Here is a 27,504-nt window from a genome sequence, read left to right as displayed (position 1 = left end):
CAACATGGGAGCACATTGCAAAGAATGCATAGTCATCATTAGTGCTCACACACCCTATTAAGAACAGTTGTCCTGCCATTTGTAACGTCCATGGGACCATCAAGAATTGGGGTGACTTCTGTGTAATTATTGACTTTGAATAAAAATGTCATTTCTGTCCATCTGTTTGTGTATTTCTTTCAGTGACATTCTGTAGTTGTTTCTACATATGGTCCACGTTTCATGGTGCTGAGTTACTTGGCAGTGACACATCATGCAAAAGTTATTTTTGTCCTTAGGTTTTGCACGCCAGTGTACTACGCGTGATTACATACAAAACAGGCGGAAAAAGCTAAGAAGTTGTGCAGCTCATGCAAACTGGTAAAAATTCCCAGCAGAATATCTGGGTAGTATGTCAGCAGTAATGATATCAACTAATGGGTCATTTCCTCAACTGTCTCTCCAAGTCAATGTTTTAAAAGTACCATTGTTCATTAACTCAGCTTATGGTTCTACGTAATTGAGTTCGCAGAGGAGAAAAAGGGTTCTTATTTTATTTTTTAAATCTTTTCCGTACCCTCAAATTAATTCTATTTTTTTTTCTTTTTTTTTTTTTTTTTTTTTTACCAAAACTTCGCAGAGTTTCCAGAAAAACTTTATTACATTTAATAACATTCTAGTGTTACAGGTATCTGGAAAAGAACACACAGACACTCACACAGTTACGCAGAATTTACAGAACGTAAGTTTTAACAACAATGTTTCTTATTTCTTTTTGAACCGAGGATAACATTAAACATAACTGGAAGATAGTGTGTTAGGTACAAGTCGATTTATGTCTCGAAATTATCATCAATGATATTTCTACAAGTTCACATGTAATTGGTTACGTACACAGAAAGCCTAAAATCAACATTTTTGTGTTACACTGACACAAAAGCAAATGAAGAACAGCAGTAGATGTTGAAAGAGCACATGCATATAAAAAGGTTACTCCCAGGTATTGTCCCATTTGCACTTCAACAACCTGACTGCACACATCACACACCAGTGTTAGTTTCCGTTCGACAGGCACTGTTAACGTGCGAGAAAAGCAGCTTAGTCTAGTCTCTTCAGCACAAGCCAAACACCTCCACCTGACTTTCAGCAGGATCACATCTACGGAAACAATTGTGACACTGTGAGAAACAGTTCAGAGAAATGAGGCATACACAAAGATTTATGCATAGTGCTAACACATCATGAAAAAAGAATAACTCATCTTTTAACACCTGTAGGAAAGCAAAACAGGCACAGAAACTTCTTTTTTGCTCAGTGTCATGCAATATGTCACACAAGATTTATAATATTCAATACAATTTATAATCCAAAGCCCTAATCTCACAAGGAACAAAAAATTGTGGTAGAATAGACAACAAAAACATTTCTGCTTTTAATTAAACACATGGATGCCAAAGGAGCAGGTTGATAATGTTTTGAACAAACATGTTAAAGGTAACACCTCCAAAATTTGGTCTCTAGGCATACTGGATATCTTTCATTTAATACTTTCATAAACTATGTAAATAGTTGTCTGATCAGAAAGTATCACCACTAAAGCTAACCAACCAGTAACAATAACAAAAACTTTCTCAGACTGATCTTACTGTATGCATAAATATGCCTCATTCACAATTCCAAACAAATAACTGAATATGCAGAATATTGTGTTATTTACTGATCACTCATCTTGCATAATGTTGTCTCAGTACAATGCTAACCGATAATGATGAGAGCAGGGAGGGATTTTTGATAGTATTGACAAATGAAAAAACACAGTAGTAAATAAATTGGTAACAAAAATGAGTATCACTTTAAGAAGGTGATCAGAGAGATATCGATAACTAACAATCTGTTTCATTGCTGGGATCATTCTCCTTAGCAAATCACAGTTGGGCTTCAGAAGGATTGCTCTACTGAGAATGCCAATTATACATTCACTCACCAGATTTTACAAGCATTAAATAATAACATAGTGCCAGTTGGTATTTTCTGCAATCTCTCCAAGGCATTCGACTATGTGAATCACAGTATTCTCCTAGATAAACTGACATTTTATGGCACTGATGCTATAGCCAACCACTGGATAATGTCATATCTAACCAAAAGAATGCAGAAAGTTGTACTTAGTAATTCATGCAATATAGTCCAGGGGCTTAATTCTGACTGGAGAGAAATCACATATGGGGTTCCCCAGGATTCAATCTTAGGTCCACTGCTGTTTCTCGTATATGTAAACCATCTTCCATCTAGTAAAAAATGAGTAGAGTTAGTTGTTTTTGCAGATGACACTAGTATTGTAATCAATCCAAGCATATGCATAGAAACAGAAGAAATGGTAAACAAAGTATCACTAACTGGTTTTCTGTGGATGCTCTCACCCTCAGTTTTAAAAAGACACAACATACTCAGTTCTGCATTTCTACAGGTACTACACCACCAATACGTGTAACAAATGGCGAGGAAATAATAAATAGGGTGGAAAATTTAAAATTCTTAATGGTACATATTGATGAGAATTTAAATAGGAAAAAACACATTTTGGAATTCGTGAAACAACTTAGTTCAGCCACATTTGCACTCACAATCTGCAAATCTTGGGAAAGAGACAAATCAGTAAGTTGGCATATTTTGCATATTTTCATTCAATAATGTCATATGGAATAATGTTCTGGGATAACTCATATTTAGGAAAGAAAGCTTTCACTGTGCAAAAGTGAGCAGTAAAAATAATATGTGGTGCTCACTCATGATCATCTTGTAGACATCTGTTTAAGGAGTTGGGCATTCTGACTGCTGCTTCACAGCAGTCCCTCGTGAAGTTTGATGTAAATAATCCACTACAGTTCAAAAGGAACAATGAGATACATAATTACAATACTAGAAGGAAAACGACATCCACTACTCCACATGAAGGTTGTCTTTAGTAGAAAAAGAGGTGCATAATGCTGAACAAAAATTTTTGATCACATACCAGTGATATAAAATGTCTGAGAGATAGCAAAGTAAAATTTGACAGCAAACTGAGAAAGTTTCAGAATGTAACCATATGTACAAATTAATTTGCGATGTGAATGTAAAATGACACATTCCACATCATTACGATCTACAGTGCAAAATGATCCATGGAACACATAACTTGCCTATCTACATAGCTAACTTACATGAAGAAAGACGTTGAGACACAATACATAGTAGTGAGTGGTCTAAGACAGACAAATTTGGAGAGTACTATGCAATACAAGAACACTGTATTGTAACAATATTGAAATTTTTAGCTCTGTAGCAATTGAAACAGAAGATCTTTCTATCTGATTACAATACAACACAACAATGTTGTATTGTGATCATAATTTTTTTAGCTCTGTAATATTGTAAACACAGGACTAGAGCCCAACTGTCATTCATTTTTACACTGCTTGGGAGATCGGAAGATGGGCTATCCTTACCAAAAGCTGTCAGTTTGAAATAATAAAAAACAGTGATCAACAGATGAGAAACATTTTACTTTCTACAAATGAGGAGGATTTGTCTGTGAGAAATATGTCCAGATTTGACATACTGTTAGTCTTGTTGCTATGCCTGTCAACCATTCAACAACGCATCCTCCCTACAAGGCCAAATGGTTTCTTTAACACCTTCTCTCAGTGCTGTGTGGATGCAAGTTGAAATAGCTAGTTATTGTGCATTATGTGATTGTTTAAAATGAATTGTTCAACAGACTGTCTTGCTGAGTGCGAGATCAGAGGTCTTATCCGATTTTTGAATTATATGATTAAATAAAGGATATGGATGATGACACAGTAACAACAAAAGACATGTGAGAAAGTGGCATGAAATTTCCAACAATGGACAAATAAATGGGCATAATGCAGATATCCATCATTCACCACAGACCTTTTGAAGAATCCAGTGAAGAACTAAACTGTGCAAGATACCGTTTCAAGGGGCTCTAGGAATCCCTGTGCAGGAAACATTTTGAAAGTTGTGCAGAGGTGAAGAATGTAGTGCACAAATGAGTCAATGGGCTGGCAGTGGTTGACAATGACACAGGAAATTCTAGAGCTCACTGACAGACATGATAAGAGCTTAAACAATGGGAGTGATTATGTTGAGAAATAAAGAAAGATTTGGTAGGGGACATGCTATATATATATATAAAAAATCTGATGTCCATCTTATGAAGAAGAAATGTCAGCACCAGTACTAACTTAATTTTTGCTTTGAAAAGGCTAAAAAAATAACTGACAGGGACCACTGAACTTGAATAACCTATTCTACAGACTAATTTTTGGACACCATTATTGAATAGTATATGACTTGTAAGATCTTCACAAGCATACTGAATGAAAGGATACAGAAGTGTGCATAAAGCATATTTGGGGAATGTCAGTGCGGTTGTAGACCAGACAGATGATGAAAATGTTCTAGGAACACAATATAGATCAGTACTTCCTATTTACAGATTTCAAATAAGCCTTTGACAGCATAAATCAGCAAGAAATGAAGCAGAGCATTGAGAGAAGTTGGTATGTGTGCTTAACTAATATATCTGAATATAATAGAGGGAAACATTCCACGTGGGAAAAATATATCTAAAAATATATATATAACTAATATATCTAATTGAAATGACAATGACAGAGACAAGAGCTAAAGAAAAATCACTGGGTTCTATATCAGGAGAATACTGCAGGGCAGGAAAAGCTGATCGGCTCAAGAAGCAGCATGTGTGACTGTGATCTGAGCAGAATGGGCTGGGGCATTGTCATGGAGCAAGACAACTTCTCAAAATGCTTCCTGTAACTTTTTGTCTCAACACTCTCCCATAACTCTGTCACAAGATCTCAGTACATCAACCTACCAATAAATTGAGGGACAACAATAGCTGTTCCCGCACTGTCCAGTTACATTAATGAAACCACCAGTCAACAGAATGAATAACAACCTTTCGCAATATGGACTGCTTTGAGACATGCAGGAAGAGAGTAAAGAAACGTCTGGAAGGGATGTGGAACCATGCTGACACGACTGCCATCACCAGCTGTGCTGGGTTTCTCAGTTGGGGATCCGTGGCGTGAAAATCTGCTCGAGGCAATTGGATATAAATGCGGAGAGTTTCGTAGTCACGGGAGTACGGTTAACTTATCCCGGTGCTTTTTCAACGACGCACGTACAATGCGAGCTATGTGACATGTTGCATTACCCTCCTGGTAGACTATGTCATGCCGAGGAAAAATAAACTGCGTGTAGGGGTGGACATAGTCCCCAAGGACAGATGCATACCTGTGTCAATCCACTGTGCCTTCCAGAATGACGAGACCACCCAGGGTATGCTGGCAGAACATTTCCCACACCACAATGCTCCCTCCTCCAGCTGGGATACTTCTGCAAATTGTTGCGAGGTGCTCGCCATCTCTCTGATGGAGCATAAAACGTGATTCATCTGTAAAGGCCACCTGTCGCTAATCAGCGGATGTCCAGTTGCGGTACTGGCGTGTAAATTCCAGCATTTGTTGTCAATGAACAGCAGTCAGTATGGGTGCGTGAACCAGACACGAGCTGCCAAGGCCCATACACAGCAAGATTCGCTGAACAGCTGTGGAGGAGGCATTGTTGGTAGCTCTTGGTTCATCTGGTTGTTGAGCTGCTGAATAGCTGCACGTGTAGTTGCTCTAACATGTATCTGCAGTCATCTTTCACCCCTGTCAACCACATTCTGCAGAGCACCACAGCTGGTCTGATGCCAGTTTTGGAAAGCACAATTTTGCCATGTAGAGAGTACTTTAACCAAAGTAGCACGCAAAAAGTTTACAAACATACTCACTTCGGAAATGCTTCCGCCCTTGGCGTGAAAGATAATGATCGTGATCTTTTGGATGCCAAATAAATTGCTCTGTTTCCACATTATGATCCCCCCTCCCTCCTGACAGACTTTTATAAAGAGTTGCAGCACTGCTAGTCCACCTGCCTCATCTGTGAATGGTTATTACATGTTCACACCGAACAAAGACAGTCGCCACTTTAAAATGACTGGACCATGTATAACTTTACATAGTAGGGACGATACCTGCAGCTGTATTTGTAGGTCATTGTCAGTGCCTGCTATGCTGAGAATCTACTTTCGTGCCTATACTGTGAACATAAAATAGCTGATGTGTTGCTTGGGACTTCCCAAGTTGAAAACAGAATACTGGTGGCATATGGTTACCGTATTTACTCGAATCTAAGCCACACTTTTTTTCCAGTTTTTGTAATCCAAAAAACCGCCTGCGGCTTAGAATCGAGTGCAAAGTAAGTGGAAGTTCTGAAAAATGTTGGCAGGTGCCGCCACAACTAACTTCTGCCGTCGAATATATGCAGCGCTACACAGGCATGCTTTGCAGGCACAAAGATAAACACTGGCGTCAAAACTTCTGCATCAGTAAGTAAATTTTAAAAAAATGGTGGAAGACGAGCTTTTTTTTCAGCCCCGAGTTTCGACCACTGCATTTTCATACATTATCCAATGAAGTAAATACAAATTCCGTATTGTTCATCTTCGAATGTAGCAGCATTTCAATGTACTACGAAAATCCGACTGGCAAGACTGTTTGGGATGTTTGTCAATATGGCCAACTCTATGTTCTGAATTTTTTCCTACCTGTGAGAAGAGACGGTTATTAATAGGAACTTTTATGAATAGTGAATCACATGCAGTGTTCTCTTCACCATAAGAATAATACAAATATAAACATTTTGCCATGTATTCTTTCGTGTTTGCTGCTATCTCATTTAAATCCTGTCTGCCTAATAAATTACGAAACTAGAGTGAGACAACAGCAAACGCGGAAGAATATTCATATCATGTCATGTTTATATTCGTATTATTCTTATGGCTAATAGTGATACAGTCAGAAATGAAGTATGGCAATTGACTAGATTTTGAAATCTAAGAAGACTCTTATTTCTGTGCAGAATGTAATGGACTATAGAGGTGTCTGCAAAGATTTTCAAACGGAGAAAAATTTTCGCTAAACTCTCGTTCAGAACATCTTCTATCATACGGAATCTATTATTTGATTCTTGTTGATCATTATCAAAGAAAGCAGCAGTGTAAGTATCAACAAATAGCAGTCTCTTGCCATTGTTTCACTAATGAGACAATTCCTCTCTCTCTTTTTTAATTGTAATCGCGGTAGCGCGCAAAAAGCAAGCCGTGCCGCGAGCGGCGACAGGTCGTAAACCCTCATTATCAGAATGCGACGAACAATGCATGACACAGTACAGTAATGCCTTTTCTGCCTAGAGTTACGTAAACACCTATAACAAAGAGAACGGCACTTATCAGATCAAAGAAAAATAAGCAATCAATTCAAACCAGATGAAGCACGTGAAAAAGGAAGGGTACCTGTATAAATACGGACGGGGTGCCTGACGCATAGCAGTGGCTACCTGGTAAAGCTTAACTGCTAAGCTTACGATTCGAACCGAAGTACTATAGCTGTATCGTCATTCATTCGACCTAAATTGTGTCTCATATTACACTAGACCAACTTTGTTTCTATTTGGAGGTGCGGCCTAAAACTTTTCTCTCTCCTTGAATTTCGAGTCTCAAATTTCAGGTGCGGCTTAGATTCGGGAAAATTTTTTCCCCCTTGATTTAGAGTCTCATTTTTCAGGCGCAGCTTAGATTTGAGTGCGGCTTAGATTCGAGTAAATACGGTAGATTGCAGCTACCAAACATACTTCATACCTTAACTAACAAAAGTCAAAAGCTGAATTTGATGGAAGTATTTTACATCAGGAGTCATTTGCCACACTGTCTTTATATTATGTTAAGCAATCAAATAAACCTAAGCACCTATTCTCTGCTAACCTTCACCTAACCACCTCAGTCATAAATTTAATTTTAATTACAACACTTTTTTTAAACTGTACTACAACTTACCTCCTCTCCCTTTACATCTAAGCTCACTGTTTTATTTTAATGTGTTCTGCTGTTGTTCAAGGCTGCACTAAAGAGTACCCCAATCCCCAATATTCACAATTTGTGTTTTTCGCTAGATGAAGCAGGTGAAAAGAAGAAGAAGAAGAAGAAGAAGAAGAAGAAGAAGAAGAAGATGCGAAATAAAAATAATGTTATATAACTTAGAAGCACTTCTTCAGAATCAGCAGAGCTGTCACTGTAATCAGGAAACACCAGTTCGTATGAGACACAGGTTCCCCACGCTTGGTGAGGTTGGAATGTTAAACTCAGTTTGACAGGATCTTGAATTTTGGGACAGGTCTTGGTAGGTGGCACTTGAAATGTTAAACCTGATGGACACTAGTATCCACAAACACACAAATGACAGTTTTGTCACAATAATTTCTTTGTCAATGTTTCAGACAAGATGATAACTTTTGAATGTCAACTTAGCATAAAATCTAGATTGGACCCTGGCACCAGTTACTTCTGTGCTTCTGCACTGATCACAGGTTGACAGTCCGTGAGCTTTGTGTAGCCAATGGGAAGGGGCAGTAAATTTTTTTTTTTTTTTTTTTAATTGTGGTGTTATTTTTGGATGGCTTATTTTCCAATCATACTCTTTATTATTTTCATATTTTGCTGCTTTTCAGTCTTATGTTCAAACTGAATATATACCTATCCATTACAGTACATTACATTACATTACATTTATTGAAACAGCACATCTGATTTGGCTAAAAAAAATCTTCAAAAATAACCCACCAGAGAGCAAATAAACCTGCATATAATGTGCCCAAACAATGCTGAAAGTGTTTCAAAAGAAAGCATTCTCATAATTAGGGCACGGATTTTAATGACAAGTCATATATTTGTCTTGAACTGTAGAGTAAATTTTACAACAATTTATGCACAAATCCAGGTGTTGTAGTGTAGAAGTATTTATTTTTATTGTGCATATAAAGTCACTTTTCTTTTCTTAATAGTATATCATATTTTGGCCAACCTTTGCCAAAAATGCATATATTTGTCGTATCTTACAGAACACAGACATAAAAACAAGAAAATGTTGCTCACAAGTCACAAATATATATATATATTAGTACACGCCACTTGCTACAATGGCTAAATTTAGCATAGCTGTACATTGCAGAGTCTGTCCTCCTGTTTGTTGGACATGCACTGGGCAAAGGGATCAATCCATACCAAGTGGTCCAAGAAAAAAATAATTGGTCGCTTGACTGTCTCAGAAAAATTTTATATTTGCTGGGTGAATTCCCCAATGTTTGGTAGTCAAAAAAATATTTTTTTAAAAATTTATTGTTTATTATTTTGAAATGGTGGCCATATTTGTTCCAGGTCACATGTGTTTTTTTTGTATTTGCAAGCATCTACATTTTTTTACAATTATTCAGTAGTGGACTGTCCTAAGCCTTTCAGATAAAATGCATTTAGTTCATCACACTTTGGGCTACAAATTAACGTCATTATCACTTAGCTGAATGTATTCTTTAATATATTTTTAATAGTTCAAAGTTATCAGCCACAAATTTAAAAAACGCAATTTTTGAACAGTAGTTTTCTGAAGAAAGATTAATATCCCCCCCCCCCCAGCTTTAATATTTTTTCTGTTATTACGCTGTATAGTATAGTTACTTTTTATGGAGTATCAATGGTAAGCAGCTTACACTTAAAAATTACGCTATTTTAAAAAATAGATTTTTTTTTTTAATTTTTCCATTTTGTGGCCTGCAATATCTTTGTTTGGGGACAATCTGAAAATTTCACAGTTAATAGACCTTTATGATATCAAACTTCAGTATAAATTTCGACTCTAAGATTCAATTGGAAGTTATGGAAAAAAGATTACAAACACGAGTCAAAAAAACGTTTTTTAACATCTGCGATATCTAGGGTTATGGAATAAAATATATCCTTTACAGCATATAATTTAATTGTATCTATGGCTACTTACTTTTTTTTAATTGAAAATAAGCCTACTAATTGCATCATATTGTTCTCTTGTTATTTGTGTTTAGTACATCACTCATTGAACATTTGAGAAATCTATTCACTCAGTTTGGGTGTTAGATTATAAGTTCGCCCAGTCACAGTTGTAAATTCCATAAGAGACAGCTTCATCAGTTCATTTTTAAGTGGCATCCAAACTTGATCCTTTTCAATTTTTTTTAAAAAGAAGTCCTTGGTCCTGGAGGGTGATAAAATACAATATGTACATCTTAGTTTGGACAGTCCGTATTACTGTTCATCGTAAAAAGAAGCCACTATGTCTTTATTTTGAAGAACCAGTTGTAAAAGTTTTCCACACTGATAAAGTTCACTATCGGGCAAAGTTGATGTGATCTTACACTTCACTAAGCTGTGTGAATGGGGTACAAAACAATGAAAAGATCGAGTGCCTTTAATCTTCTGACAAGTGTTGTACCTTTCCATCAAGACACTGTCATAAACTTCTTGTATTTCCTCACATTGTACAAAAACATAGGTAATTCCTTTGATAAGTTTTTAATGGAATTCAAACATTTCTTGAGGTATTACGATATGATTGTCATCAGTCCACTTGAGACTTGCTTTTGTGACAGCTCGCTTTGTTGTACCCCCGACACCATCACAAGCATTCTTCCCACGGCATGAAGAGAAAAAGTGCCATTCTACATCAAACCCAAAATCTTCTTCATGAAAGGAGATGTTAATAAAATCTTTTTTTGTTTTTTATATTGACTTGCTGCCCCATCCGAAAAGTAAATCAGTTTTTTTATGGAAAGGTGGCGCTGTTTAATGTAGTTTGTTAATTTTAGTTGAAAAATTTGCTCTGCTGTAGTGTTGTGTTCAAGGTAGTCACTTACGACACAAAAGCTGTGGCTCATTAGTTTATCTTCATATTTATAATAGAATACAAATAGATGAACTGTGGCCTGTTTGTATACCTAGTAAAATCTTTTTTTGTTTTTTATATTGACTTGCTGCCCCATCCGAAAAGTAAATCAGTTTTTTTATGGAAAGGTGGCGCTGTTTAATGTAGTTTGTTAATTTTAGTTGAAAAATTTGCTCTGCTGTAGTGTTGTGTTCAAGGTAGTCACTTACGACACAAAAGCTGTGGCTCATTAGTTTATCTTCATATTTATAATAGAATACAAATAGATGAACTGTGGCCTGTTTGTATACCTAGTGGTGCCCTTGTACTTCATCTTGAACAACAAAGGAATAATTTTCCGAAAAGTCAGCAAGAACTAAGCATTCATAGCTGCCAAGGTTTGCTTTTTGTCTTTCAAAGATTTACTTTGAACTTTTGCAATAAAATGATGCATTTTCAGATTTCAAGGTTAGCCACCAACACTTCAGAAAACTCTTACCGTGATTTTATGACTGTCACCATTTCAGTTCTGTTCTGTGTCACCCATTGTTTGTATTTTTTATTGTCAGGCATCAAATCGTCTTCTTCAGATTCTTTACACATGTCAAGTAAGGCTTGTTTGCCAGGACAATCTTCACATTGTCCCTTGATCATATCAATTGCAACTGTCAATACTGCATACCATAACTTCCAAAAGGTCTTTATGGTCAACTCTAAGATTGGCCCCGTCTATCATCAACTTTACGTTCTGATGATACAATCAAACACAAACATTATGGGTGCCAGATGCCCCTGCAACAATACACCATCTTGGTGCGAACTCGCAAAATTTGATCTTCCAATTTTAATGTCAGGATTTTCTATTTCAAATTCAGTGAATAATTCATTTAAATTACACAACATTAACCTTTTTGATCTTTGAATCCTAGAACCATTTTCTTTCACAGAAACACAATCTTTTTTGCCAGACATAAAATGGCTGTTATTGTCATCATCATAATACTTAATAACTTTATTGATTGTGTTTTCATCTAAAAAAATTAGATGCACTTTTCTTTTGTAATGCTGGTAAAATTCCCTGTTCTTTTACTAACTGCCTTGTTAACTTAACAACATGTTCTGATACATTAAATTCATCACCAACTTTTGCTCGACTCCATGAATTGGGCAGTAAACTGATAATCTTAATTTTATCCTCTTTGTTTGAAGTACTGCATTTAGTTTTTCTATCAAATCATCATATTCGGTTGGTGAAGTTTTAGAACTTCCATCTGTTTTAGTGCAAATTGTATTTTGAAATGAAACTTCCAAATTCTTTTTGACTATAGCTGCCACTTTCTCAATTTTTGTATTCAAGGCACTTGGTCTTTTATCTTGACTTAGTTTTCTAATTATACTAGCAGGCAATATACCCAGGATTTCACAAGCTGTGTCTACTTTTTTAATGGTTGCTGATAAGTCACAAAATTCTGTATCTGAGGTTGTTGGACACATATTGGACACAATGATTTTCCTGTTATGAGATTGACAAAAGGTCTTTTATTTTTAGAATAATGATCAAATGTTATTTCTCACAGACCTTTTGTTATAGGTTTCTTATGTTTCTCAATAGGCTCCATGCAAGACTGACCAAAAAGGTGATGAATTTTTTTTTAAGTATTTCATTTCATGGCACTCACATGTTGATTTGACCTTTGGGCTGACTCATAAGTAAAACAATACTTTTTCTTCTTCACTGTAATGTTCGATTAAAGTAATGCATTTAGGATACACTCCATTCACACTTTTATGACATGCTTCATTAATAATAACACCAACAGAACACTGAGACACCATTTTTCAACTGCACATTTCAAGAACTTCTAGCTAAATAAGTGTGAGTAGACAACTGTTGGTGTAAGGGGGAAGACAACAATTAGACTTGTACAGGCTTGCAAATGCAATTGTTAGCCTGCTGAAACAATTACCACAGGATTGTTTCGACAAATAATCATTAGCTAGCGTAATGTGGTGTGTTACATTATGCAATTGGTATACTTTATTTAATTAGCCTACCAGATATTCGAGATGTTAAAAAACGTATTTTTGACTCGTGTTTTTAATCTTTTTTCCATAACTTCTAATTGAATATCAAAGTTGAAATTTATACTGAAGTTTGATATCATAAAGGTTCATTAACTGTGAAATTTTCAGATTGTCCCCAAACATAGATATTCCAGGCCACAAAATGGAAAAATTAAAAAAAAAAATCCATTTTTTAAAATAGCGTAATTTTTAAATGTAAGCTGCTTACCATTGATACTCCATAAAAAGTAACTATATTATACAGTGTAATAAAAAAGAAGTACTAAAGCTGAGAAATTAATCTTTCTTTGCAAAACTACTGTTCAAAAATTGAGTTTTTTTAATTTGTGGCTGATAAATTTGAACTATTAAAAATATATTAAAGAATATATTCGGTTAAGTGACAATGATGTTAATTTGTAGCCCAGAGTGTGATGCACTAAATGCATTTTATCTGAAAGGCTCAGGACAATCCACTAATGAATAATTGTAAAAAATGTAGATGCTTGCAAATACGAAAAAAATATGCGGCCTGGAACAAATATGGCTGCCATTTTAAAATAATAAACAATAAATTTTTTAAAAAAATATTTTTGTGACTACTAAACATCGGGGAATTCACCCAGCAGATATAAAATTTTTCTGAGATGGTTTAGCAACCAGTGCTGGACCACTTGGTATGGATTGACCCAAACGGTTGCAGTAACCCAACATACTTCATACCCTGACTAACAAAAGTAAAAAGCTGATATTGTCAAAAACAAACACAACAATTACTACAAAGCTTTATTTATCAGGATTATGGCCGACAAGGAGCCTAACACGCTAGTCAGTTCACTGACATAAGACATTGTTGTGTGGGTTGAACAAAACATTCTCGAAGTGCACAGAGGTGGCTTCTGATCAGATATGGCAGTTATCGCTGTAAGAACCGATTTTGATTAAACTTATCCATTATGGATCTGTAAGAACATGTGAATGCTTGTTCAATGTAAATACATGAAACTGGAACCAATCACTTTTTTGAAATAGTTATTTATTCCAGGAGTCGGTTTTTGAACCTTTTCAGACTCATTTTCAGATGGTGTACAGTAAGTTACACAGCTATTTCAAAGTGTAATGCTAAGTGTTGGCTCCGTGACAAGAAGATGGAGCATGCTTTAATGCATCATTACGAGTACTGTTTATGAGCCAATATGGATCAAAAATTTAGTTTTGTAGTTACTGTGTTAATAACCATCTGTCTGCTACCAATGTGATGGCCAATTGCCACCACATCTCGGCTTTTACAGACTATCTATTCATATATACTGTGATAACGAAACTTTGCCAGCATCCAGTATATGCTGTACAACTGTTACCTGTTACAAAACTCTTCACAAAAAGGTATGACATAGACCTACTTTACTCAAAGATTCTATTTGTTTTTGTTTGTATGTATTAAAGTCAATGTATGGGCAAATACTTTAATCAAAACTGGTGTTAATTTGAAAGTCAAAATAAAATAAATAAATAAATTAGTACAAGAACAAACTTCCAAGCATTTGGTGTCTTATTTCTTCTCTTATATTAACATATAGTGCAGTCAGTTTATGAGCAACTACTTTAATCAAGATTAGCATTAACATGGATGCCCAGAATTACCAAATTCATAGTTATAGTATCTGCAATGAACTGCAGCTGTTTGTATGACAATGAATTTTATATTTAAAATTTAAAAACAAGAACAAAATTTCAAATGGACTGTTGACTTACTTCTGTTGTTACATTAACATGATCTGGAATATTAGTAAAGGCAGTTCTGTTTATTCCAGCTAATGGTAATTTTTCCTTCAGAATTTCAAAGGTTTTCTAGTTCAAATCAGTTAATCAATCAACCAACTAACACTGCCCTCCCCCACCCCTCCTCAAATCCTCCTCCTCTTTACATTTTAACTACTTTGGTGCCAATGTAAATATCCTACCACAAAAAAATGCTGTACTGTATGTCTAAATGTCAAACCCCTCTACTGCTAAAATAAATCAGTACTTTTACACATATTACCTTTAGCTGAAATAAACAGAATCTGCTCTTACTAATGTTCTAGATCATGTTAATATAACAGAAATAATTCAACAGTTTTTCTTTTTAAATTTTAAATATAAGATTCATGATTATACAAACAGCTGCACTGCATTGCAAATATTATAACTCTGTATTATTTTATTCCTGGATATTCTTGTTAATGCCAGTCTTGATTAAAGTATTTATTCATAAACTGACTATATTATATTTTAATATAAGAATGGAAGTAAGACATCAGAGCCTTTGAGGTTTTGTTCTTGTACTAATTTATTTATTTATTTTATTTTGGCTTTCATGTTAAGGCCAGTTTTGATTTAAGGATTTCCACATACATCGACTTTAATACATGAAAACAAAAACAAATAATATCTCTGAGGAACGTAGGCCTATGTCATATCTCTGTGTGAAGAGTTTTGTAACAAGTAACAGTTGTATAGCACACACTGAATGCTGGCAAAGTTCCATTATTACAGTGTATATGACATATTCTGTAAATGAGAGTGATGTGGTACCAACTGGCCATCACAATGGAAGTAGACAGATAGATATTAACAACAAAAGCCACCCATACTGTCACAGTAAGTACAAAACTAAATTTTGGATCAAAATTGGCATATAAACAATACTCAACATACTACATTAAAGCTTGTGCTATCTTCTTGTCACAAAGCCAGCACCCAACATTAGGCTTTGAAATAGCTATGTAACTTCCTGTACACCATCTGAAGACGAGCCTGTAAAGTGGCTCATGGAATAAATAATTATTTCAACAAAGTGTCTGGTCATGGTTTTATGTATTTGCAACCAGTTTTGGCTATATGGATTTTTCAATACCAGTTTAACTGGACTACTAAAACTGCTCAAAATAATTGGTTTCTGAAATAAATGATTTTCAGTTTTTTATTCTTACGATTTCCAGTAATAAATGTAGAAATCGAAAAAAGGTATAAAAATTTTGACTCATTCAATTTCAAGATATACAGAATCAAAATATTAAACTAATCAGGCAAATAAAGGAAAACTGAATCTGTCCACCATTTGCTACTTTTTGAGAAAAGTGGAATGTGGTCGAATACCACAAAAAATCACAAGTATTCTCCTATTAATCCTAATTTTATGTTTTATGTTTTAATTGGGGATCATACCCTTTTTTAACATTGTGAATAGTCAGTGCTAAAAGGTGAAAGCAGAGGGTGAAGAGCTCTGTTTTTCGTATTGATTTGTCTGTTTTCAAGGGCTACAAGCATGTACATATGTGCCATCAAATAGATGTCCCAGAAATGCTATACCAAGTCTTATGCTGCGTGTGTATTGCTCGTTTCTGCTGTCATTGTTATTTTAACGACACAGACTGCTTTTCCTATTTTATTTAATAATGCAATATTTCAAAGCAATACAAATTTTTCAAATAAAAATTGCTCCTTCTTTAAAAAAGCTTCATTTAAAAATGAAAACTTTTAGCATTGCTGTTATGCTACTGTTTCTTTAACTCAGTTATTAGTAAAAAGCACAAAAACCAAAAAATACCAGTTATTCAGAAATAAAATGCCAGTATCAGTTTTTACCAGTAGCTTTTTCTCATCCCTACTTCTGACGTCATAAACCTTGCACATGTGGTCACTCTCTTCAGTTTGAATACAAACTCAAGTCTGGTACAACATGTCAAAAATAAAGTGCTCCAACAGCTTGAAGTTGTGAGGTTTTGTTTGTGATTTTGGAGAGAAGTTCTTACATACTGACAGAGAAATATTATTTTTTAAATTATTTGAAGTTAAAGTTGGTGGAGAAAAGCACTTTAACATGCAAAAACACTGTAATATCACCAAACACAGCAGTTGTGAGAAGTGCTAAAGATGACAACAGACAAACACTGTTATTTGAGCAACCAGGGCCATCTTCAACTGTGCAAGGACTCTTCAAGGACTTGTGTGAGATGATGGTGTCTTGCATCATCCCATTACAGAATCTGAAGAATCCATGGCTCAGATAGTTCTGGGAGAAGTACATAACACATTCAGTTCCGGATGAATCTATATTAAGAAAGAGCTATTTATCTGTGGCCTGTGACAAGATGCTCAACAAAATATAAATTTGTGTTACTGACCAAAAACAGTCTGGATGTCCATAGATGAAACCACTGATATGGTTGAGGGTTATGTTCTGAATGACATTGTTGGTGATCAAACAGCTGACATGCCTGGAGAAATGTTTCTCCTAATATGTGAAGCTCTCAAGAGAGTAAACAAATCAACAACTGATGTTGTGTTTGACAACTCTATAACGCTACTGTGGCCAGATGGTGTGAGAAGAGACAAGGTTTGCTGCGACTAACAGATGATGCTTCATACATGACTAAAGAAGCCAAGGGGCTTCAGACACTCTATCCCAGTATGAAGTACATCACTTGTCTTGCCCATGTGTTACACAGAATTGCAAAAGAGATGTGATCAAGTTACCCTGACGGGGACAAATTAAATTCTTGTTGCAAGAAAATCTGTGTGAAAGTTTTGTTATGGGTGTAGAAATTCAAAGAATAAGCACCTTCACTGTTCCTCCCCCCACAACCTATTCTTACATGATGGGTTTCTTGCTTATGATGGGAGTATAACTGCACCAACTACACTAAAATAAAGACCATCTTTTATGAGCTTGACAGCAATGAATGAAGAGGTGTTTACAGGTTCCTCTACTGTAAATCTTGTGCAAATCAAAGCCAACTTTTCAATGACATTAAAAACCATCACATGACTAGAAGCTGCTGGTACAAAGATGTTTACAGGTAACTCGACCGTAAATCTTGCACAAATCAACGCCAACGCCAACTTTTCAATGACATCAAAAACTGCAGGAACACAGCTGTGTGATGCCCTGTATATTGTGTAACATGTGCAGAAAGATTTGGGCTGAGCTTGTGGTTATAAGGCTGACAAAGTGAACAACATATTGAAAAATGTTCAGTGGAATTCTGGATATTCGACAATATGCAAAATTAGTGACAGTCATTCTGGGATTGCCACAACATTGAAAGCAATGAACCAAAGCTGGCCTGCAGTGACCTCTCCACCTTCAAATACACTTCTGTGGCATCCTGAATGTAGGCAGGAGTTTTTTCTTATAAAAAATTATCCTCAGCAGTGACAATTGTAGCTCTTCGAATAAGCAAAACCAGAAAATGCACCTTATGATCCAGTGCAACTCTGCAGAAACTGAAGATTGACAGTGTGTGTTAACCAATTTGGCATACTTTACGCAACTGGCGTGCAGTAGAAAAAACACAGTTTTATTGTCTGGATAAGTGGTGGTGTTTTTACCATACTTTCTGTCCCCCCCCCCCCCCACCCTTTCAGCCTCCAGCAGATATCTCAAAAGTAAATGCTAGCTGGTTCCAAACACTGCAAAAAGTAAGCACTATACTCACAACTTGTTCAGAAGTGAATTTTGTTTGACACAGTATATAAAAAAAAAATCAACAATAATGTTTTTAAATAAACTTGTATAAAGTCATATTTTATTTTTAAAAATCATATTTACATATGTTTTAGCCCACCAATACTTGCATAGTTTGCTTTTTTAATTTTTTTAGGTCATTAAAATTCAGGCTCTACTCATAACCTCAAATTTCTGTTTGGAGACAATTTGCTGTCAACACTAATACAGGTTGCCTCACTTACCTTGAGCACCACAAGTAATATTTTGTGCAAAAGCAAATCTGTTAAGCAAATATTGTTTAACTACCAAGGGAACATTAATCAACATGATTTCCTATTTTGTAGCTTTATTTCAAAGATATGAAAAGCGGTGCATTATTTTTAAGTAGCACAGCTGTCAAACTTGAGAATAGATTGTCAGTAATCACATGACAAATATGAAGGGGCATCCAGTTTCCAGGCAGAAAATTTTAAAAATTACAAGCTAAGCCTGATATAGACCCTTAAATGGTATATTTTAGAGATTTTCTAAACCTAAATAAAGAAGATATATTTATTTTTATGTTCATACTAAAATTTATCCAATTATCATTTTCATTAGAGAACACTTCTTCAGACTCACTTCCAGTGAATGTGACAGGAGAATCTGAAATTGGCATCTGATGTTCCCTCTGACACATCCACATTTACTACTGACTGCTGTCTCATATAGACATTCATATCTGCCACATAGAAAGTATCACAATTACCCCCCCCCCCCCCCCCCCATTTTTCTGTTCTTTCCGAAGGTGGCAGCTCACTGAACTCGATGACAAAATTATTTTTCAGAATCCTGTTGTTACTGCTGTTGCTGCAGTATTGGGAAACGAGAGACTTAATTTTTTTATCTGGCACTGCTATTGGTGCAAAGTAACAAAGCACTTTTTTTTTTTTAGGGAATCAATGCTTCTGTACAATATTTCAATAACTGTAAGTCCAAACATTCCAGAGATATATTTATTTTTATGTTCATACTAAAATTAATCCAATTATCATTTTCATTAGAGAACACTTCTTCAGACTCACTTCCAGTGAATGTGACAGGAGAATCTGCAATTGGCATCTGATATCTGATGTTCCCTCTGACAAATCCACATTTACTACTGACTGTTGCCTCATATAGACATTCATATCTGCCACATAGAAAGTATCACAATTAACCCCCCCCCCCCCCCCCTTTTCTGTTCTTTCCGAAGGTGGAAGCTCACTGAACTTGATGACAAAAACTTTTCTCAGAGTCAGGTAACGAATCCTGTTAAAGATTCCAGAGATATTTTTTTGTCTCATAGAGAGTGACAAAACTCGTAAATTTTGCTTCTTGTCCACTTGTAAAAGAACATACATAAAAACAGCATGTTACACTACAGAACAAAAATAAACACTAGCACTGGGTAGCAGCATTTAGCGGTAGCAGGCCAGGAGTAATGTTAATCTGATTTGTACTGACACACCCATGGAACTGGGTTTTGTGTTGCCAACACACTGCGAACATTGTCGTCCAGTATTAGTCACAAACAATGTTGGGAACATTCGTTACATTCCGCCCACCATTGAAGATTGCGGACCTTGTGGGATCAGTTAAGGACAGTCTGTTACTATGAAAGGCCGGGATTTACAAGATACCGTGCCAATGTGGTATGGCGTACATAGGTCAAACCACACGCACCGTGAAAGAACGCTGCACTGAACATCAACGTTACACCTGCCTTTTGCAGCCAAGCAAGTCCACTATTGCTGAACATTGTATTTCTACTGGACATTCAATGAAGTATGAGAAAACAATGGTTTACTCCACTGCAACGTCTTTCTGGAACTCCATTATTAAAGAATCCGTAGAAATACGCCTGGCGGAAAATCTGTTAAACCGTGACAGCGGCTACCAGCTGGACAGTGCATGGAATCCCATCATCTCTACGATTTGCTCAAATTGAAGACGACAGAGTGCGTCGACGGCCGTGGCAAACAGCAACGCAGAGGGTGACTGAGTTCCACTATTCCACCAGCGAGGGCACTGCTGGCAGTCAGTGTGGTTCATCTATCAAGTTTTTGATGCATGCGCAGGATAGTTACAGTAAGCTATATATTGCGGAACGGAGGACGTTTTCGCCAGTCTGCGACAGCTCACCTGAAGATGACTGGCAGGTGCCCAGTTGAAATATCGTGCGAAGTATTGAATGACGACCGGCTGCAAGCCCGAAATTCATTTGAACAGTCAATTCGCCAGGAAAATTTTAAAATTCACAATGTTGGGAACACGTTTTGAACTCAGTGTAAATGCACCTTTAGTACACCACAGTGACAAAATCAATCGTAGACAGATTTACTGTGTACTGAGGAAGGAAATCATTACAATCTATAAAACATTTTAGTAGCATATGTTTAGCAAAATGCAAACAGTAACTTTTCCAATTATTTTTTTAACATCAAACAGTAAAATGTCTATTTCCATAATTTTTAGTAACTCCTCTTAACTCTAATTAAGGTAATGAATCTGTAACGATCATGGATAATCTGGAACAGTTAGCATGCATGAAATAGCGTCCTGTTATTCTTTATTAAATAGCCTCCTGTATTATTTATTCAGTAATCCACTACCTCTCTTCAAGACTTGTTCAAAAACTTATCAGAGGGTACCATTCATGTAAACATGATGTAATAAAAAAAGTAACACAAAACTGACTTCAGCTCTCCCGTACTAGCATACAATGAAAAAATGAGGGGTAACTTAATGTGTCCACTTACTGGAGTGGATGGTAAATGAATGGAAACAGAAGGAAAATTCATACCAGTCACTCAGTCAACTGTCTTCAGTTGAAGGTTGTGCAAGTACAATGTACACCAGTGAAGTGAGTGTACAAATGCTACTCAACTATGGAGAAGACAAGTTAGTGCAACAGAAATTGTAAAGAGGTGGGTGGTTATCAGCATATCTCTTTCTGTGAAGTTCTGCAGCTTGAGTAACATTGAGATTATCTTCAACCACAACAAAATATACCGTATTTACTCGAATCTAAGCCACACTTTTTTCCGGTTTTTGTAATCCAAAAAACTGCCTGCGGCTTAGAATCGAGCGTAAAGCAAGCGGAAGTTCTTAAAAATGTCATTGGGTGCCGCCACAACTTAGTTCTGCCGTCGAATATATGGAGCGCTACACAGGCATGCTTTCTAGGCACAAAGATAAATACTGGCGCCAAAACCTCTGCATCAGTAAATAAATTTAAAAAAAAAAAGGTGGAAGACAAGCTTTTTTTCTCCGCGCCGAGTTTCGACCACTGCATTTTCATACATTATCCAACGAAGTAAATACAAATTCTGTATTGTTCCTCTTCGAATGTAGCAGCATTTCAATGTACTACGAAAACCCGACTGGCAAGAATGTTTAGGATGTTTGTCAATATGGCCAACTCTACGTTCTGAATTTTTTCCTATCTGTGAGAAGAGATGGTTGCTAATAGGAACTTTTATAAATTGTGAATCACATGAAGTATTCTCGTCACCATAAGAATAATACGAATATAAACATTTTGCCATGTATTGTTTCTTGTTTGCTGCTATCTCATTTAAATCCTGCCTGCGTAATAAACCACAAAACTAGAGTGAGACAACAGCAAACGCGGAAGAATATACATATCATGTCATGTTTATATTCGTATTATTCTTATGCTAAACAGTGATACAGTCAGAAATGAAGCACTGCAATTGACTAGATTTTTAAATCTAAGATGACTCTAATTTCTGTGCAGAATGTAATGTACTAAAGAGACGCCTGCAAATATTTTCAAACGGAGAAAAATTTTCGCTAAACTCTCGTTCAGAACATCTTCTATCATACGCAGTCTATTATTTGGTTCTTGTTGATCATTATCAAAGCAAGCAGCAGTGTAAGTAACAACAAGTAGCAGTCTCTTGCCATTGTTTCGCTAATGAGATGATTCCTCTCTCTCTCTCTCTCTCTCTCTCTCTCTCTCTCTCTCTCTCTCTCTCTTTTTTTTTATTTGTAAGCGGCGGTAGCCCGCACAAAAGCAAGCCATGCCGCTAGCCGCGACAGGCCGTAAACACGCAGTATCAGAGTACGACAAACAATGCATGACACAGTACTGCAATGCATTTTCAGCGTAGAGTGACGTAACACCTACAACAAAGAAAACTGCGCTTATCAGATAAAATAAAAATAAGCAATCAATTCAAACCAGACGAAGCATGTGAAAAAGGAAGGGTACCCGTATAAATACGGACGGAGCGCCTGCCGCATAGCAATGGCTACCTGGTAAAGCTTAACTGCTAAGTTTACGACTCGAACCAAACTACTGTAGCTGTATCATCATTCATTCGACCTAAATTGTCTCATATTACAGTGGACCAACTTTGTTTTGATTTGGAGATGCGGCCTAAAACTTTTCTCTCCCCTTGAATTTCGAGTCTCAAATTTCAGGTGCGGCTTAGATTCGGGAATTTTTTTTTTCCTTGATTTCGAGTCTCATTTTTCAGGTGCGGCTTAGATTCGAGTGCGGCTTAGACTCGAGTAAATACGGTAGGTAATGCTGATGCAATTTCTGGTCAAGGGTTGCCGTAACTTTACACAACATATCATTTAAAAGTACTATAGTGCTAAACTACATGTACCCTTATTGCAAATAAGAAAACATTATTGTTTTGTTTAGTGTCAACTCCAACAGGTGGGAGAGTTACATTGCTTTGCATACTTCTGTACTGCGTTCCAGTACACAAGAGTTAAAGACAATTTTATGTTGTGTTTTCACCATCATGTTTATATGAATAGTACTTTGTGATGTGTTCCTGAACAGGTCTCAGGTAGAGGAAGGGATTACTAAGTAAAAAAATATGGAATGATATTTTTTTTTTTTTTTTTTTTTTTTTTTTTTCTTCAAACATCTGTAGCGAACAAAGTTACAAGAAAGGCAATTGTGTTGGTTAATTAATAATGTGCTTCCATGTCTTCTGCAGACTTGTTTCGATTTTATGTGTAATATTTTGACAACCGACCTAACCATCTTCTTCAGGCACTACCAGTTTCGCAGTTACATGTACTCGCTGTCTGAGTTCCAACCAGACTGAACTACTGTCGATTTCGAGCCACTATTTATAGCAGAGTTTGATGCCTTATGCTCTTGTTTTTCGGAGCTTGCACTGATATTCTTTTTGAAATTCTAGTTCTCTCAGTGTTTCCCAACTCTAGTGGATCTGATGGTTAATGAGATTTTAATAACTCTAGTGCTGGATCCCATTATTTAAATTGAACCATCTGTCCCTGTTTATTAGGTTTTCAGACATCTTTATTTCGATAGCCTCCTTAATTACACTGTCTCAGAAACTTTGCATTTGCACCACGATTTATTCCAGTCAGTGCTAGGCAACAGTTCATTTACTTGGTTACTTGGGTATTTTGTTGATGTTCTGTGCACATCTTTTTGACTGTTTCGATAGTTTATCCTGTGTAAGACATGTCACATTCGCATGGAATGTGGTACATACGAAATTTTCACATACATTGTCTAGAAGGAATACTTTTTCTCTTAGCTGAAGAGAATAAAATACACTGGATGTCATAGATCACAAGGAGTCTGGAAGGTAGATAAGTGATTTTTGGATTCTCTTCCTCAGTCTCAGTCTCAACTGCTACACATTTCACAGAATATCAGGACTAGCACTGAAAAACAAAAGAGCATCAAAAGGTGTGGTGGATGTCAGGAATGGCACTCGGCTACAAATAGCAGCACGAGACCGACAATAGTTCTAAGTCTGGTTTGAATCCAGGCAATGAGTACACTTTACAGCAAAATTAGTAGCACCTGAAGAAGATGGCTCAGTAAGTCATCAAAATATTGTGCACAAAATAGAAACACCACCTCAGCAGAACAACCAGAAAAACAATATTGATCTTCTGGGCTTGAAATTCTTCTAAATGACTCATCATCAAAGAGTTGATTTTTAAATGAGAGCAAACGCTCTGCGATTTAAGAAATTCATTGTACATTCTCGCACATAGTCCATCTTGCGTAAAAGGAAATTTACTTTGAAAATAACGCTTTTCGAACCACAATTCGCAATATTTCCCCACTACCTGTTAGAAATAGATTCATTTCAGCAGTTGCCAGAGAGCACCAGATTAGAGGCGCCACCGTGCTTGCGCAGCTATGGTGACATAGGAAGACCGTATGTTCTTACGTGTAAAACACTGAAAGATCTTACTTACATTATGTCATAAAAGAAACAACACATCAGAGGATACTCCCAGAGCGTCGGAATTTCACGAACCATAATGAAATGCAAATTCGCCTTAAAGTGCACATTCGTATGCCTCGACCTAATATTAAGATTTTCAGTGTGATTTTTGGGACGTAAATTTTCTTGGAGTACCAGTACTGTATTATCTAATGTTTGGTTATTTATTATGGCATAATTCCATATGTGTTAGAAGATGAAAACGTGGACTCAAAATGCAGCGAACAATTGAAACTAGCCAATAGTGTGAAATTAAACACCTCATTTCAAATAAATTTACTGTCTAAGCAGGAAAGCTTGATAAAAGCCAAATTTCTTTAGCAAATCGACAAAAATAACTTCATTGTTCTGCAAGTTGATTAATGCTTGACTGTCATAAAGGTAGAAATAAAATAAAATCTGAAACTTGTAACACATTTTAGCCTTCTGTAATTATGTGAATGTATTTTAATTCACTTGATAGCTCCAAGCCACAGAAATCTGTCTTGTTTTCATTTGATGTGAGAGCAGTAAACAAAGAGGAAACAGAAAAATCACTAAACGTAAACACGGGTCACATGGAGACTATACCCCCCCCCCCCCCCCTTCCACTATAACTCAGACTGCTCTGTGCATCAAAACGTTTAAAATTAAAAAAATAAAGAGACAGAGAGAGAGAGAGAGATAGGGAAGACGTTTCAAAAATACGTTCATTTTGTAGTGCACATCTTTCAGATGAGTCTGATGCATAAAACATATATCTTAGAGGAAATGTAAGAGATGTTATTTGGTCTTAAGTGCCATGCCTCTTCAAACAACATTCTTATACTGCACGTCACTGTATTTCACTCTATGGAACTCAAAGGTATATATTTTGTAATGGATGCCATCAAACTATTTCAACACAGCGGAAATTAAGAACTCTTAAGAAAATGAGGACTCTTTATTGCCTATTAGCCAATAACTTGCTCTTCTGTGTGACATAAAAGTAAATATAGGATACCTAAAACCAGTAAAGGCAAGAGACAGGCAAGACAGTACACATTTCTTCAATCCTTTGGTCCTCGCGATTTTTCTCTCTAATCTTGCTACAGCTTTATATGGCATACTTTCCTTTCTGCGAAAGATTAAAAAAAGTTTGCCAAACGTTTTGCTACATGAAAAATCGAAATGTCGTCTAATACTGGAAAAGCTGTTAATACAAATAGTACCAAGACTGGTGTGGTTTCTCGATCTGACTACGTCTATTTTGTCACTGTGTCCTGGATAAAACAAAACAGGCATTTCCAATATTGCAGCAATTGCAACACACACCAAACAAGCGAGACTGTTTCGGTAATAATGATAATTTTTATAGTATGACAATATAATTCACATACATACCAATTTGAAATACCTATTTGGCCTACTTCAGTCAAAAAGCTATATGTTTGGAAATAGTTCCACATTTCATTCATATGCTCCAGTTTCTCATGCATGAGACTGAATAGTAGTAGAACGAAATTTTTGTATAAATTTGGAATCGTCATACTATTCCGTAATTTGTGTGATGTCCCCGTTTCTTCTCCTTCCTCGTTCTAACAAACAATCCTGTCATCACTAATTCTGTAACTATTCCGACTACTGCCAAAACTCATTCTCCATTTAACTTTACTAACCCTGCCACAATAACCGGTTTAGTTACCCAGCGATTATTCTCCGGTTAGGCGTTATTATGTGTTTGTACAACGCATTTTCCACGCTACTCCCAGAATGGAACTTAAGCGGCTGCTAGCTGGGGACTACAACTGGCCCTGTCTAATGTAGCGATCTGGCCAAAAATTTCCTGTCAGAATAATCTTTCTTACCTGTTATTCCTGTTAGTCATTTATTTCCACTCTGGTAGTCTGAATCTATGGATTTTGTTAGAAATTATAACTACGCTGAACTTTTGTACGCCGAATCAACCACATAAACAAGCAGCAGGTGGCATTCACCAGTTCGGCTTTATTCCGCTCAGTTTGTATACCCCCGTCAGTTTTGTCTGCAGGAAGTTCATGTCTAGATGCAACGAGGATTCCCCTGGCAGAGACATCACATGCACTATGCACGTATTCAAAAATAAACTTATAATTCATTCGGAAATCAACTTAGAATGTGTTCAAAAATGTCCAAAAACCAGCAGGGGTGCATTTCAAAATCATATGAATAATCGATAGACCGACGTGTGCTGTATGCTAGGTGCTTTGTAAAAGAAGGTTTATTTTCCCCTCAAGAATATGAATTTGCCCCCTCGCCCCAAAATTGCTGCCTGGTTCAGATACCATGGTTTGCTGTCCCCCTCCACTAGATCCGGACCTGCTGCGCACATGTTAATCTGGCAGCTTGGGCGTTCCAATAAAATTTTTCTGGATACCCCATGTGGCTGGTTGCTGCTACTGCTGCTTACACAGCCAACAGCCACATTTCTGTATATAGAAACAGGAGAAGGTATTACTCACATGCAACTCAACTGCACGTGTGCATGAGCCTGCTCGGAACTGCTTAAGTGAATCTAATGTAAACAGTTGTGACATCATGCTCATGGGAGGCAATTTGTTGTTATGTAGCATTGCACAGTCTTCCTAAAGCCTTTGACACATTTTGCTGTTGGCAGACACTTGTATGTGCGCTGTGTTATTTTATATGGTGCATTTCCTTTGCAATTTAAGTTTTATTTTAGTTTTTTTCTCTAGTTCATGTTTTAATGCTGCAGTATTATTCTGCAGTAGCGGGATACAGTATAGGTTCTTACCACACAAAATTACATAATTTAACTGAATACTAAAACAACAACAAATTTCTGAAATTCTAAAAAATTGAAGAG

General features: G+C 36.4%; 1 protein-coding gene across 1 annotated transcript in view; it reads right to left on the bottom strand.

Annotated features, from left to right (window-relative positions):
* LOC126428404 (serine-rich adhesin for platelets-like) overlaps positions 1-27,504 on the bottom strand; it is a 290,438-nt gene that overhangs the window by 119,045 nt on the left and 143,889 nt on the right. The gene's annotated exons all lie outside the window — the stretch shown is intronic.

The sequence above is a fragment of the Schistocerca serialis genome, chromosome 12, assembly GCF_023864345.2.
Source record: "Schistocerca serialis cubense isolate TAMUIC-IGC-003099 chromosome 12, iqSchSeri2.2, whole genome shotgun sequence".
In the NCBI taxonomy this organism is placed as follows: Eukaryota; Metazoa; Arthropoda; class Insecta; order Orthoptera; family Acrididae; genus Schistocerca; species Schistocerca serialis.
This window is presented reverse-complemented; position numbering and strand designations above follow the sequence as displayed.